Below are 14,850 nucleotides of genomic sequence, written 5' to 3'. Positions count from 1 at the left end.
TGAGAGAGGATTCTGTTTATGTACCTGGGGAGGCAGAAGAGGGAGACACTCCAGAGAACAGACGAACAAGGACCTCTGACCTAGATGTCAGAAGGCCATTTGGTGCAGGGGAGCTTAGTGGGCCAACTAGTGACGTCTATGGAAAACTACTGGAAGGAAGGCTCTGGGGGGAAGAAGGCCTTGAAACTAAGATAAAAGCTAGTTCAGTCTGTCTGGGGGTGTGTCACTCTTCTGCACAGGGTAACAACTGTGTATTAGACTGCTCCTATTCTTGCAAGAATAAATACTTCTATTTTATATAATTTGACTCTGAGTGTCTCTTACGCAGTGATGTTTGTTTGAGATGAATTTTTGCCACAACAGATTGGTGTCAGAAGTGGGATTCCTTGGAAGTGCCTTCTGGACCTGAGAGCGGACGGTGTTTGGCCACCTGGACTGAGCAGTTCCAGCTCTACCTCGTAAATTTCAGAGAGAGGGGCCGACCGCTATCAGGGCCAGGAGAAACTCCACTGGAATCAATTGAAAGAACCCGGTGGCAACAGAAGCATCTCTGGTAAGAGACAGTTCAATTTATTTTCTTTTGGGTAAGTTAATTAAATTCAGTTTAATTGGGGAGAAGAGTGAAATTGAACCATATTGGCTGAAGGCTGTTTCTGTGGTACGTAATCTGAGATTAATTGAGATCTATATAGATCAAGAAATTTCAAACAGATACGAGGGAAAATGATCTGAGATTAATTGAGGTCTGTAACAGAACAAGAAATTTCAAACAGATAGGTACCCTGAAAATTAGTTGTTCCACGACGGAGCAAATTGTTTTTAGGTACTGAGGCTAATTAGGGGGAACCCGAACAGTTTTTGGTAAACCTTAATTAGGAGGGCACTAATAGTGCAACCCGACCGATTTGGGTTAAAAGAAAGAATCGGGTCTGTTGGGGACGCCTAAACAGATTAGAGAAAACGCGCGTTGAAGAGAAATCCACAGGGAACAGAAAACAGCCAGTATGGGAAAATCTCAGAGTAAGCATGCCAAATTTGATACACCGGTTTTCTGTAGAACTAGGAAAGTATGGGGGGAAATGTATGTTTTAGATATTGAAAAAACTGAGAAAATACCATGATTTCCCCAGGGAGGGAACACTGAGCACAAATAGACTAAGAGTGTGCGAGAATCAGTGGAACAGGGCAGCGGGACAAAAGGTTGTTGTGGCTGCGTTCAACATGTGTGTAAAAAATGTCGAACTGCCAGGAGAAATAATGTTTTTTTTACTTCTTCATCCAGTAAATGGATGCATGACATTAGATGTCTATAGAACTTAAATTTATATGACAAGGATTGAAGTAGCAAGAAGCAATAAGGCTGTCTGTGTGAAATAGAGGGAACTGTAAGTGAGACTTGGTGGAAGAGGGAAGTGAAAAAAACAAAAAGGTTGGTGTGTGAGACATGTGTGTGTGGGGATTGTTCAAACAATCATGTACTGGTTAGATAATGAAGGAACTGGCATGTTTGAGAAAAGAAAGGAGAGGATAATGAAGGAACTGGCATGTAGGGAAAAGAAAGGAGAAATATAGTAGAAAACTATATGTGATGAAAATAGACATGGTCTGACAGAATTTATGGAAGTCAAATTAACTGTTTAAATGATATGAAAAGTTTTAGAATAAAATAAGGCATTGTATGATTGACAGGGATTAACATGATATGAAGAATGTTTTAAGCAGAATGGGGAACAATTCTAGATTTTGATAAAATAATGATTGAAATGATGATATATCTGCTTTATTTTATTAATGTTAAGAAAATAAGGGTATTGAAGCAAGTAGCTATAATGGTTGTCTGTGTAATTTACGGACTGAGTAATATAATCTGTTTTGGAGAAACAGTAGAGATAAGACTGAGACAATAATGATAATATTAAGTTGAATCTGCAGACTAACCATGTGATGGAAGAAAAAGGCTTGAAACCAGTTGTAATGAAAATAATGATGTACAAATTGTTACACTTTATGAAGAGTAACGGAACAGTCCGGGAAAATAAATAAATAAATAAATAGTGAGACAGAAGAGAGCAAATGCTGTAAACAGCTCTGCTCTGAAGATCTCACTTGGAAGAGATTTGCAGATGATGTTTTGTAAAAGATGAGCTGGGATAACAGCAACAGTACTTGTAATTAGTGTTGTTGATGATAATACCAAATTAGTAAGGTAAAGACAGAAAACAAATTCGAATATTTTGAGCATTTTTTGTGCTGCTCATGAAATTATGTTCTGCCAATAATAATGATGAAGAGTATGATTTGGCTATTGTGATTGAATCCGCCATTGGTGGATGGTCAAAGGAATACAGAGAACTGCTTATCAGTGGGTCTGTTTACATTCCTGAATGGGACACACACTGCTTCAAGGGTGTGCAGTTAAGTTGAAGCCCTTTGGAAGCTCACAGTGATCAAACTGCAAGGTGTCTGATGCTGTAGTTGAGGCTGACACACGAACCAACCAGATGACAGAGAGTGTCTTGATTGTGGTCAGCAGGACCATTTAACACGTGACACATTTCTGATAATAATGTGGGGTTGAAAATAGATCAGTGTTTAAATGACGACAGTGACAATTTTTGGTCTGAGAAATAAGAGAAAAAAAAAACAAGGTCAAAAGATTGAAGTCTTAAAGTGAATCCTTTTGTGACTCCAACAAATGTGAGTTGCAAAATATGTAAGATGATTTATAATAACTGCAAAAGATGCAGAGTAGCCTTGTCAAAGTTAGTGTGAATCCTGATTGGAGACTGATAAACTCCTAGAAGAGAAAACTTTGAAGTCAGAGATTAAGCTATGGTAATTGAGATTGAGAAATGTGAAACGTTATTGAGAACTAGAATAATTACCATTATGTAAGAACAAATAAGCAGAAGCAGTAGGCTACTGAATTAGTTGCTAAATGTAAAATGTGTTGAAAGGCATCTGATTAAACAAACAGCTTGAAAAGTTGACCATGAAAGAACTAGAAGCTGATGTTTTGCTTTCAAAAGATAAGTTTGTTATGGGCTGTAATGAAACAGTTCGCTTATCTAAAATCTGATGTGTGCTGTGCCTGAAACTGCCAGTGCGACAGAGACTCAATCTGAGTGGAAATTTGTAATGTCTAAATTCCCTGAGGTGGGCAAAAGACAAATATAAATAATATGTTTATTTGAAACCGTATGTAATTTCTGGCAAAGATGCCTTAAGCTGGGATAGAGTTAAAAGATGGTAGATAAAAGTTTGATGTTAGAAGTATATGAGAGAGCAATGTACCATCCAATAGAGTCTCAGAGTCTCTCTCATTCAATGAGTCAGCTAAAAGCTGGTATCTGTGATAATAAGTAAAGCACAGTGTTTCAGTTGAAGATCATAGACACAGATGTTTTAAAAATAAAACTGAATGACTTTAAAGAAGTATTTAAAATAATAATACAGATAGAGATGACATTTTGATTAGCTTATTTTGGGACCAGTAACTTCTTTGTCTCATTTAGTCTCCACCATTCAGGACCGATGGCTCCGGCTACAGATGAAGTACACTGAATGCACGGTTGTGATCTAAATTCACTGAGTATAATCCAAGTAGCTAGGTTGCTGCTTTTAAGATAGTTAATGGATTTAAGTGATTAAATACTGTTGTTATTGACCTGTCTCCCTGTGTGAACACTATTAGGCAATCCGAATGGCCCTGGTGACTCTTGAACGTGCCTTTCCTAAGCTCCAGAAAATAGCTGAGTTCTGTTGAAGAGAACTGATTGTGTGATTGGAAAGAGCGGTCACCAGTGGGCACGAGTGACCATCTCGATGACGGGTAAGACCTTCTTTGGCCAGACAGGGGGCAACCTAAGCCAGAGTGGATCACGTAAAGTCATTGGGCATCTCCTGAATGGAGGTGTGTTATGTGAGACAGGTATGAGGGTTGAGCAGGAGCTGTGAGGCCAGCAGCGTCCTTATGCCATTAAGGGGAGATGACGCGGTGACGAGTCACGGCATGTCTCCCCAATAAAGCAAAGCTCCTCTATATATACCACTCGCCAGAAGAAACCGCATTAGTTGTATGGCTTGTTTTTTTATTGTGACAAGCGTCTGCAAATATGCCAGGGGAAAACACCCTGATGGAGATTATAGATAAAGGGCTAACAGGAGTGGGCTTTCAAGAGCCAGCTGAGGCCATGAAGTGATTCCCATTAGTTGTTGTGGAGACAGTAGCAAAACTTTTTATGTACTGGTTTGCCTTATGGGCAAGGAAAATCATAGTGTTGATTTTGAACTAATAGGTCTATGACATAGTTTTAACTCTTGAAGGTCGTTAGACATGGTGGTGGCTAAAGATGAAGACAGCTTTTGATTTAAGGAAAGTCTGGATGACAAAGGTGAATGGTCAAAGGTTATTGTAATGAATACAAATTTTGTCTAAGTTACAGCCTTAGGAGGCTGGTGGAAAAATTATTTGTTTATAGTGAGAGAGACTGCCTGAGTTGGAGGAAGGGATGGTAACTGTGTCTGTCTATCTGTTATCTGCCTGCTAGAGCAAGCTGAAGCAAAATAATGATAATGAAACAAAACAACCCAGCTGACTTGTCTAAAAATCAAATGAATAATGAACAGACGTGCTTTGAAAGTGGTTAAGATACCATGTAAAATTAGGTAGAAGCTACAGGAAAATGGAAAGGTTAAAATCTTATTTAAAATTTAAATCTTTAAGCAATAATATAAAGAAAAGTGAACATTGAGAATGAGCAGTTAACATATGTGTGTCTAGTATGAGTGTGTGTGATGGTGACAGCATTTTATGTCTTGTATGTATTAGTTTGGGGCACTAATATTCCGCCTGAATGGTGTGTATATTGCGTCATTAACCTCTGGAATGAGTTTATCATTACAGATGGGTTAAGGCAAATGACAAATTTTAAAGAAGCTGATAATTCTGATGAAAAGACAATACAGAACATGGGACAAGCTTTAAGTTGATTGGCCATCAAGCTCTGTCTGGTAGTAATACTTTTGTCATACATAATGTAGATTTGAAGATAAGTTTAAGTAAATTGGAATTGTGTAGTTGTAGATCACCATCTGGCATGGGCTGAGATAAATGAAAATGTTGTAGATTTGAGGGAAACAACAAAGTGACATATTGGCTAAGTCAACATGAAATTATCAAGAGAGCCCCTCACATTTATGATTATTGTGAACAAAGGGGGAGAAATGATTGACTGACATTGACCAAGTCTGCACAGCACGACCTGACCTGATAGGGAAAATTGATGACTTTGGAAATGTTTGTAGATGACTGACTTGAGAGACCGAACAACAGGCCTGAAAAGCAGTATACGCTGTGAGACTGAGGGCCGTTGCCTTTCGAATACTTCGATAAGAAGATGAGATTGTGGCTTTAAGTGAAGAATGTAATATTTTTGTTTCAGAGGCAGAGAAAGATGTCTGGAGGAAATCTGTCTGAAGGACAACGTTTGGGTTAGTGTTGATGGCAAACTTTATAAAAAACACTATGTTAAATGTTATGTTAAATTGATGCTCGAGTTGTGTCGTGCATCAAGAGGGAGATGGTATAACAATTGCCAAATATGGTTTATTAAGGGGTTCACATTTGCTGAATAAATGTTGGGAGAACAGTAGGGGTAATTGGATAAAAGCCCTGAAAGAAGCCATTTTTCTGCCTAACAAAATGGATGTCTGTGAGTGTGCCACACACACCAATAACAAAGATTGTTTCAACAGGAAACGCCAGGGCATCGAAGGCCACGGGAGAACAGTAGACAAAAGAAACTACGTACTTTACTATCTGACAATAACCTCGAAATTTGTTTCTCTTTACAGAGAGCATGCAGGATTGGGAGACAGGGCAAAATGTGCCCAATAAAATGATGGCTATGGATGAATTTGGCTAACTATCCTGGCCTGGGTTATTATTGTGGCAGAAAGGTGCTACACCTGCGCAGCGCATAACTTAAAATTTTCCTTTTACAGAATGTCAGGATGGATTGGATCAAACAGAACTAATTCTCTTCCAAATGTATAAATATTGTGTGGACATGAGGACAGGGGTTGAGTGTTTTTCAGGGTAAAAGGACCCCGAGTGCTATTAAGTGAGCAAGAAATTATCCGGAGATAATGTTTCAGGTTGTTGATTCCACAGGTCACACCAAAGGGGACGAGCGGCTGTCAAGCGGTCACTAACAAAATACTTAAGGTCTCCATTCACAGGTGACAGTTCACTCCAGTGGGGGTGCGGTCGTGATATAAGGGAAAACCTTATAAGGATCAGAAAATGGTTGGAGAGTGTGACACCTGGGTCCAAGCCTCTCACCTACACCAACAGGCCACAACCATCCCATAGTCCATGGGGCGAACGAGATGATCAACACGCCTGGAGGAGGATGTGAACCAACTAATGGTTTAAGAATGTGGTTTTGTGATTATTTTGAGGATTTTATTTGATTAAATCAAAATAGGGCTTAGTATTGATATACAGTAGATCAAAAGATTTGATTGGTTACTTATTCATTAGGAAATATTTAAGGAAAATGTTTTTGGGAAGAGAAGATCTATTAATTAATGTGAATTGTAGGGATAATTGTTGAAGCTTATTAAGTAGAACCACAGCATGTTTGAATTAAAAGTTAAAGGTAAAAGAACACGGAACGTCCGTGGGGCGAACGAGATGATCAACACAACTGATGGTTTAAGTTTAACAGAAGAATCTGTTTTTGTGATGATTTTGTTTGATTGAATCAAACTAGGTATTGATTTGATTGTAAATGTAGAAAATATATTGATTGTGTCTGTAATGGAAATATTAGAGTTAATATTGAACAACTGCATTGGTTAGAAGAATGGATAAAATTATAAGACTTCTCTGGTTAGATTTTGTTAAATATGGCATTAAATAGAGCTTACTAAATTGAATTAGAAGTGAACAAAATATGGTTAGGAAAACCGAGGTGAAATATGGAGATGGGCGTAGATTAATGGGAAAGGCTTAATGATAGGAGTTAGGATTGTTATTCTAATAATTTTGTTATTCATGGGTGAATGGATTACAGTGACAGGTGAAACATGCTGTCTGTTCAATTGGTGAAAATGACAGTCTATCCCAAGGATGAACAAAATTATGTGACGATACAGGTAGCGGGAGCTACAGTGAGATATGTGTTAAATGTATCTTCTGTTTGTTTTTCTTCTATTTGTTTATTTTCTGAGAAAGATTAAGGGCAAAAGATTTAAAGAAGGTTACAAGCAGCGGTCATCCGTGTTACGAGATGGCGTACGAGGACAGGGGTTGAAACTGAGGGATTTTTTATTATACTTTTTCTGTTGGTTTCCTTATTGTGTTATAACTATTTACTCCTTACTAGTGTGACTGAGGGTCTGTTTACAGGAGCGCAGGAACAGGGATTTCTCGTTTAGCCCGGCCCAGTAAAAATGTTTACTTGCTTGCTAAAATATTACGGGGCTTTTCCCCCACAAAAACAGCCTTATGCTTCTTCATTCTAAACTTTTCTTCACAGGTTCAAGGAGAGTGATCATTTATGCAAAAATCAGAGATGAAGAGTGTAAGTGTGATGATATGACTTAAAATTTGTTTTATTGTTTATTATTGTGATTATGGTAATCAGAATGATAAAAAGTGAGGAGTTGTGGTGGCAATTTTAATGATATTCATTGATCTTTAGTAAAATATAGATGATTCAAAGAATGTCACATGTGTGTCTCTCACTTGTAGTGAGAGAGGATTCTGTTTATGTACCTGGGGAGGCAGAAGAGGGAGACACTCCAGAGTACAGACGAACAAGGACCTCTGACCTAGATGTCAGAAGGCCATTTGGTGCAGGGGAGCTTAGTGGGCCAACTAGTGACGTCTATGGAAAACTACTGGGAGGAAGGCTCCGGGGGGAAGAAGGCCTTGAAACTAAGATAAAAGCTAGTTCAGTCTGTCTGGGGGTGTGTCACTCTTCTGCACAGGGTAACAACTGTGTATTAGACTGCTCCTATTCTTGCAAGAATAAATACTTCTATTTTATATAATTTGACTCTGAGTGTCTCTTACGCAGTGATGTTTGTTTGAGATGAATTTTTGCCACAACACCCTCAATACCGCCTTTCATGAAAGCACTGGATTCTCTCCTGCGGAAATAGCACTAGGAAGGAGACTTAAAGGCCCAATGGAGCGTGCGTTTCAGAGACCACCAGATCCTAGTCACCCTGCTTATACCACACTTGACAAACAAAGTGAACTTCTTAATATTGTCAAGTGTAATGTGGAACGAGCTCAGGCAAAACAGAAGAAATACTATGACCAGCGTCGAAAACCAGCTCATTTCCAGGAAGGAGATGTGGTTTGGGTACGGGCTCATCCCCTATCTAAAGCTGAGGAAGGTGTAATGGCTAAATTATCTGCCAAGTGGAAAGGTCCGGCCAGGGTTAAGAAAAAGTTAGGACCTGTAAACTATGCAGTTGTTTTTATCTCAGACCCTGATAAATGTGACACCTATCATGTACAGAATCTTAAAATTTGCCATGGTTATGACAAATTTTCCTCTGAGGGGACGGGTATGTAACAGTTTTAACTCTGTTACCTTAGCGGTTATATTTCTCCACTCCATTAGGGGGCGTTAATCATCTTCATAGATGAGTATTTAACCAGGTACTATACCTGAAGAAGTAGGCAAGGATGTGGATAGAGGAAGCAATGGCTTTCTTGGGCTATTCCGTTTGACTTTATAAGGTCCTATGATTGAGGAATGTGTTTCCTTTTTGGTCAATCAGTAAGTAGTATGTTTTTTTTTTACAAACCTTACCAAAACCAGAGTGTACATGTATTTAATGTATAAAGATGATATTGAAGGTATTGAATGCATTGGCCTATTCATGCTAATTGTGACCGTGTTGTCTATTTAGATGGACCTTTTTATTCCGGTGCTTTCTTGTATGGGTGAAAGTATTTGCTTCACCTAACTTTCTGCTTGGTGGTTTGGTGCCTGTATTATGAAGCTTGGACGTTTAATGTGTGCACTAGAGGGTTTGGATTGCACTTGTGGAAGACAGGAAGACACCTTTTCTATCTACAACCTTGGGATTATCAAATTAACAGTACTGACTTTTGCAAGGACATTTCCTCCATTACCAAGCCTTGTCGACTCCACCATAAGAAAAGTGAATCATTCACTTCTCCAGTGCAGATTCCCTTAACGCTTAACTTTTCTTGTGTGATGATTGGTGTACCTGGTGTTTTACTGTTTTCTACCTTGTTTATTATTGGTTTTTGTTTTGTTTTTGTATGATGTAAACCTTTGAGATTTTGGGTTGGTGAATACATTATAAGCGTAAAGCTTGTGTCTGATTCTTCCGAAATATAGCTGTGTAAACCAAAGTAAACTAGTTTTTTCATCTATACCTAAGCCAATATTAAGTCTTACCATTCCTACTCTGATATATAACTTAAGCCCAAAAGGGGTAACGGTTATATGTTTTTAGTGGTGTGACGTCATGATTGACAGCTGTGATTGACAGGTTCTCTGAGCGAAGTAGTCACTGAAGCACCAACAGACTTTTTTTCGGGATCTTCGGAGGACTGAGGAGATTGGAGCATGAAATGTAACATTTAAATTTCTATAATTAATTTTTTAAAAAGTGCAGGAGCGTGTTCTTGCGATTGATTCTGCCAGAGTGAGGGCAGGGCCTTGATTTCGCGGCTTTACTTCCTGCTCACTACTGCGCATGTCTGGTCCCGAAATGTCAAACAACGTCTGGACCACTTTGTGGAATCCTTTACCAGAAACAATATCGAACGGGCACATATCAAGAGAGCGCACAACTAATTCCAGGCAACACTTTTCTGACCTTCTATTTCCTTTGTTTTCTATTCTCCTTTTTTGAGTTTGTCACGTAGCTACCTCCTTCACCGGCGTTGCCATCTCTGATAACAACAAGCAGTCTCTGCATAGACTCGACTAGCTGATGAAAATTTGACTATTTCAAAGTGTGCTCGATTTATTTATTTTTTTGGATGTAGGTATAGTCAGATAACAATATTTAACAATGTATATTTTTCATTTGATTGGTTCAACCGCCCGCCACCCGCCCAAATTTAATTAAAATATATTTTTTCCTCCCGTCATCCGCCCGATCCGCGGTTTATCCGCGGAGTCCGCGGCTGTAACCGCCAACCACGCATCTCTAACACTCACCTAAAGGATTATTAGGAACACCTGTTCAAAGTTGCAATTATCTAATCAACCAATCACATGGCAGTTGCTTCAATGGATTTAGGGGTGTGGTCCTGGTCAAGACAATCTCCTGAACTCCAAACTGAATGTCAGAATGGGAAAGAAAGGTGATTTAAGCAATTTTGAGCGTGGCATGGTTGTTGGTGCCAGACGGGCCGGTCTGACTATTTCACAATCTGCTCAGTTACTGGGATTTTCACGCACAACCATTTCTAGGGTTTACAAAGAATGGTGTGAAAAAGGAAAAACATCCAGTATGCGGCAGTCCTGTGGGCGAAAATGCCTTGTTGATGCTAGAGGTCAGAGGAGAATGGGCCGACTGATTCAAGCTGATAGAAGAGCAACTTTGACTGAAATAACCACTCGTTACAACCGAGGTATGCAGCAAAGCATTTGTGAAGCCACAACACGCACAACCTTGAGGCGGATGGGCTACAACAGCAGAAGACCCCACCGGGTACCACTCATCTCCACTACAAATAGGAAAAAGAGGCTACAATTTGCAAGAGCTCACCAATATTGGACAGTTGAAGACTGGAAAAATGTTGCCTGGTCTGATGAGTCTCGATTTCTGTTGATACATTCAGATGGTAGAGTCAGAATTTGGCGTAAACAGAATGAGAACATGGATCCATCATGCCTTGTTACCACTGTGCAGGCTGGTGGTGGTGGTGTAATGGTGTGGGGGATGTTTTCTTGGCACACTTTAGGCCCCTTAGTGCCAATTGGGCATCGTTTAAATGCCACGGCCTACCTGAGCATTGTTTCTGACCATGTCCATCCCTTTATGGCCACCATGTACCCATCCTCTGATGGCTACTTCCAGCAGGATAATACACCATGTCACAAAGCTCGAATCATTTCAAATTGGTTTCTTGAACATGACAATGAGTTCACTGTACTAAAATGGCCCCCACAGTCACCAGATCTCAACCCAATAGAGCATCTTTGGGATGTGGTGGAACGGGAGCTTCGTGCCCTGGATGTGCATCCCACAAATCTCCATCAACTGCAAGATGCTATCCTATCAATATGGGCCAACATTTCTAAAGAATGCTTTCAGCACCTTGTTGAATCAATGCCACGTAGAATTAAGGCAGTTCTGAAGGCGAAAGGGGGTCAAACACAGTATTAGTATGGTGTTCCTAATAATCCTTTAGGTGAGTGTAGTGCAGTGAACTCATTTCTAATTTATTTATTTTTATAATCTCTGGAAGAGATTTTGAAGGAGAGCGGGAGAGTCTTCACTCCGATGAGGCGAGTGAAGGAGTAAGTTATACTGCTGTATAAGAAGTTGCTGAGAGCGTCGTTAAGGGTAACGGCAGCAGACAGCGCACACGAAGCGTGCTCTGTGGGGGCCCCGCTGGGCATTACTGGTGTAGCACCACCCCAGCAGAGTACGTCCCTGGGCTAGAGGCCCAGTGGCACCGTAAACCGGCTCAATCTCTTCCATCTCAGATAGGGGTGGACCAGTACTACTTTATTTGATTTTTTATTCTAAACTGTTTTAATTATTCTTATTTGTTTTGATTATTTTAATTTCTTCTATGTAAAGCACTTTGAATTGCCATTGTGTATGAAATGTGCTATATAAATAAACTTGCCTTGCCTTGCCTTGAGTGTATTGGAAACTGTGATACATTTTCCCAGGATTCTCATGAATAGAAAGTTCAAAAGAACAGCATTTCAACTTAAAAGCAGATACATTTATTTGTTCCTTGCTTAATGAAAGAATTAATTCTTACTGACCCTAAACTTTTATATATCTCACAAAAGTGAGTACACCCCTCACATTTCAGCAAACATTTAGTATATCTTCTCAAGGGACAATACTATAGAAATGAAACTTGTATATATTTTAGAGTAGTCGTTGTGCTGCTTGTATAGCAGTATATATTTACTGTCCTCTGAAAATAACTCAACATACAGCCATTATTGTCAAAACTCCCATTTGTTGCCAGCTATTTTGACAATAATGGCTGTATATTGAGTTATTTTCAGAGGACAGTAAATTTATACTGCTATACAAGCAGCACATTGACTACTCTGAAATATATACAAGTTTAATTTCTATAGTATTGTCCCTTGAGTAGATATACTCACTTTTGTGAGATACTGTAATTGTCATAAACACAATTCGGGGCTTTTATTCATAATTGAACATCACCAGCCAGTGTTGTTGTAGCTTTGTCTGACTGCACCAGACTAGGGTACAAATCTACACTCTGCATAAAAACAATACTTTATAAGACACTATTATTCATTTATAGTAACATGAACTGTAAAGAACGTAATACTTACATAAAGGTGCTCTTTCAGCCTGGGGGTCCATACAGCATTTAGCCCCTCCGGGATGTATTATTGAAGCATATTTCACAACAAAACTGAAATTAGATATTAATTAAAACATAAAACAAACAAAAACAATACTTTTATTTATTACAATGCTTTCTAGTGATATTAGAGATGTGCACATGCCTTTTTCCTGATATGGAATAAATCTTTGACTGAAGATATAATTTCCTTTCCTATTTCACCTCTGCTCTGTACCACTAAAGGTGCGTGTCCACTGTCGCAAAGCGCGAAGTTTTCAATTCAATAGGCTTGTTTAGCCTCGCCTCACCTGAAATGTATGCGAGAATAGGCAGCTGCAGTAATGAGGGGATTGGGCAAGCTGGACAGATCTCTCCTCACAGTGGATCAGAGCTGTGAGATCATAGGGGGATATCGCGGGATTCACGCTCGTGCACTGTGTTTCTAATAAACTGGATGTAATTTACGTTCTGTTGCTTTTATATGAAAATAAATATAATGAACAAGACACCCAAAGTAGGCTATTTATTTCCATTAGAAAGACATTTTTTATAAATGACAACAATCAAATAACCCATAGAGATCGCACTGTCAGAGAGTTTGGGAATATTCACACAATTTATAGGCCTACACATAAAACAGGATATCACAGTTTTAAAATCAAACATTTTAAAAGAGAACAATACATCACAGTTCACATCACGGAACAATACAACACAGTTTAACCAATGAGCAGCTGTGTCGTCAGTAAGTCCGCACTAGGGACACATTTCTAACCGGCATGCATCTCGCGGTGATCAGTTCTGCGCCGAATTTGCTCAATTCAAACGCTCGCGCAGTGCATTGTGGGATTGACAGTGGACCAGAAAAGAGTCCGGCGAGCAACTTCGCACAGCCATTGAAGAGGAGTGGACCAACATTCCACAGGCCACAAACAACAACTTTTTTTTCTTGGGGAGGATCCCCCCCAGACCCCCCAATACAGTAAAACTGCACATTTTAGAAAGGCCTTTTATTGTGGCCAGCCAGCCTAAGGCACACCTGTGCAATGATCATACTGTCTAATCAGCATCATAATATGTATATACCTGTGAGGTGGATGGATTATCTCGGCAAAGGAGAAGTGCTCACTAACACAGATTTAGACAGATTTGTGAACAATATTTGAGAGAAATAGGCCTTTTGTGTATACTGTAGGATTACAAATTTATTTAAATGTTTAATTTAGGTTCCAGTACAATAGTATATAAACTGAGAAAGTTCTGTAGATTGAATTTAGCATTCAGCTGTTGAGCACGAGATTCCTGTCCTGTTCTGTTTCTCTCTATACAGCCGCCAGACCTGTTTCTCTCTATTGTAAGTTAAATGAAACGGATTACTGAAACTCTTGGGGACTCTCGTGAGCTTTTGTCTCAGCAAGAGAGAGTCCTGGCATTCCTGTTCTTGTGTCTCAGTGTTTGAATAAGTTATCACTCTCAGTTTCAATACAGGTTTCCTAAACCTGTATACGAGTTTGCTCCACCTCTATGTAAATCCCTCCCCCGAAATGTATAAATTGCAATGTAAATGTTCCCTTAGTCAGACGAGATTGAGATGCTACAGCGACGCAATAAAGAACTTCTGCTTGAAAGATACCTCAACGTCTCCTGGTCTTCGCTTCTGAGTTTCCTACACTTTAAAAGCAAAAGTTCACAACAGTACATAGAAAAAGTCTTAGATTTTTGAGTTCAGCTCATGAAAAATGAGGGCAAAAACAAAAGTGTTGCATTTATAATTTTGTTCAGTGTATATATATATACAAAAAAAAAATATATATATATACAGTGGTGTGAATAAGTTATTACCCCCATGCTAAAGTTGCCTAAAAAGAGGAATAAAAAATCATCTTTTGGAAATTGATCTTAATGCCTTAATTAGAAAAATGAGGAAAAATCCAACCTTTAAGGACACCAATTTTCTTTGTGTATGAATAATGTATCATAAATAAATAAATGTTCTTCCTTAAAATACAGGGTGCATAAGTCAGGCCCCCCCCCCTATGTTAAATTCCCATAGAGTCAGGCAGATTTTTATTTTTAAAGGCCTGTTATTTCATGGATCCAGGATAATATGCATCCTGATAAAGTTCCCTTGGCCTTTGGAATTAAAATAGACCCACATCATCACATTCCCTTCACCATACCTAGAGATTGGCATGGGGTACTTTCCATAAGATCATCTTTCAATGCAAATCAAACCAGCTATTAGGCTAACTGAAATAACACCATGCCAA

The sequence above is a fragment of the Rhinichthys klamathensis genome, unplaced genomic scaffold (genome assembly GCF_029890125.1).
Source record: "Rhinichthys klamathensis goyatoka isolate OS25496 unplaced genomic scaffold, OSU_Roscu_1.1 h1tg000201l_1, whole genome shotgun sequence".
NCBI classification, from domain to species: Eukaryota; Metazoa; Chordata; class Actinopteri; order Cypriniformes; family Leuciscidae; genus Rhinichthys; species Rhinichthys klamathensis.
The sequence above is the reverse complement of the archived record's forward strand: the minus strand, read 5'-3'. Positions refer to the sequence as shown.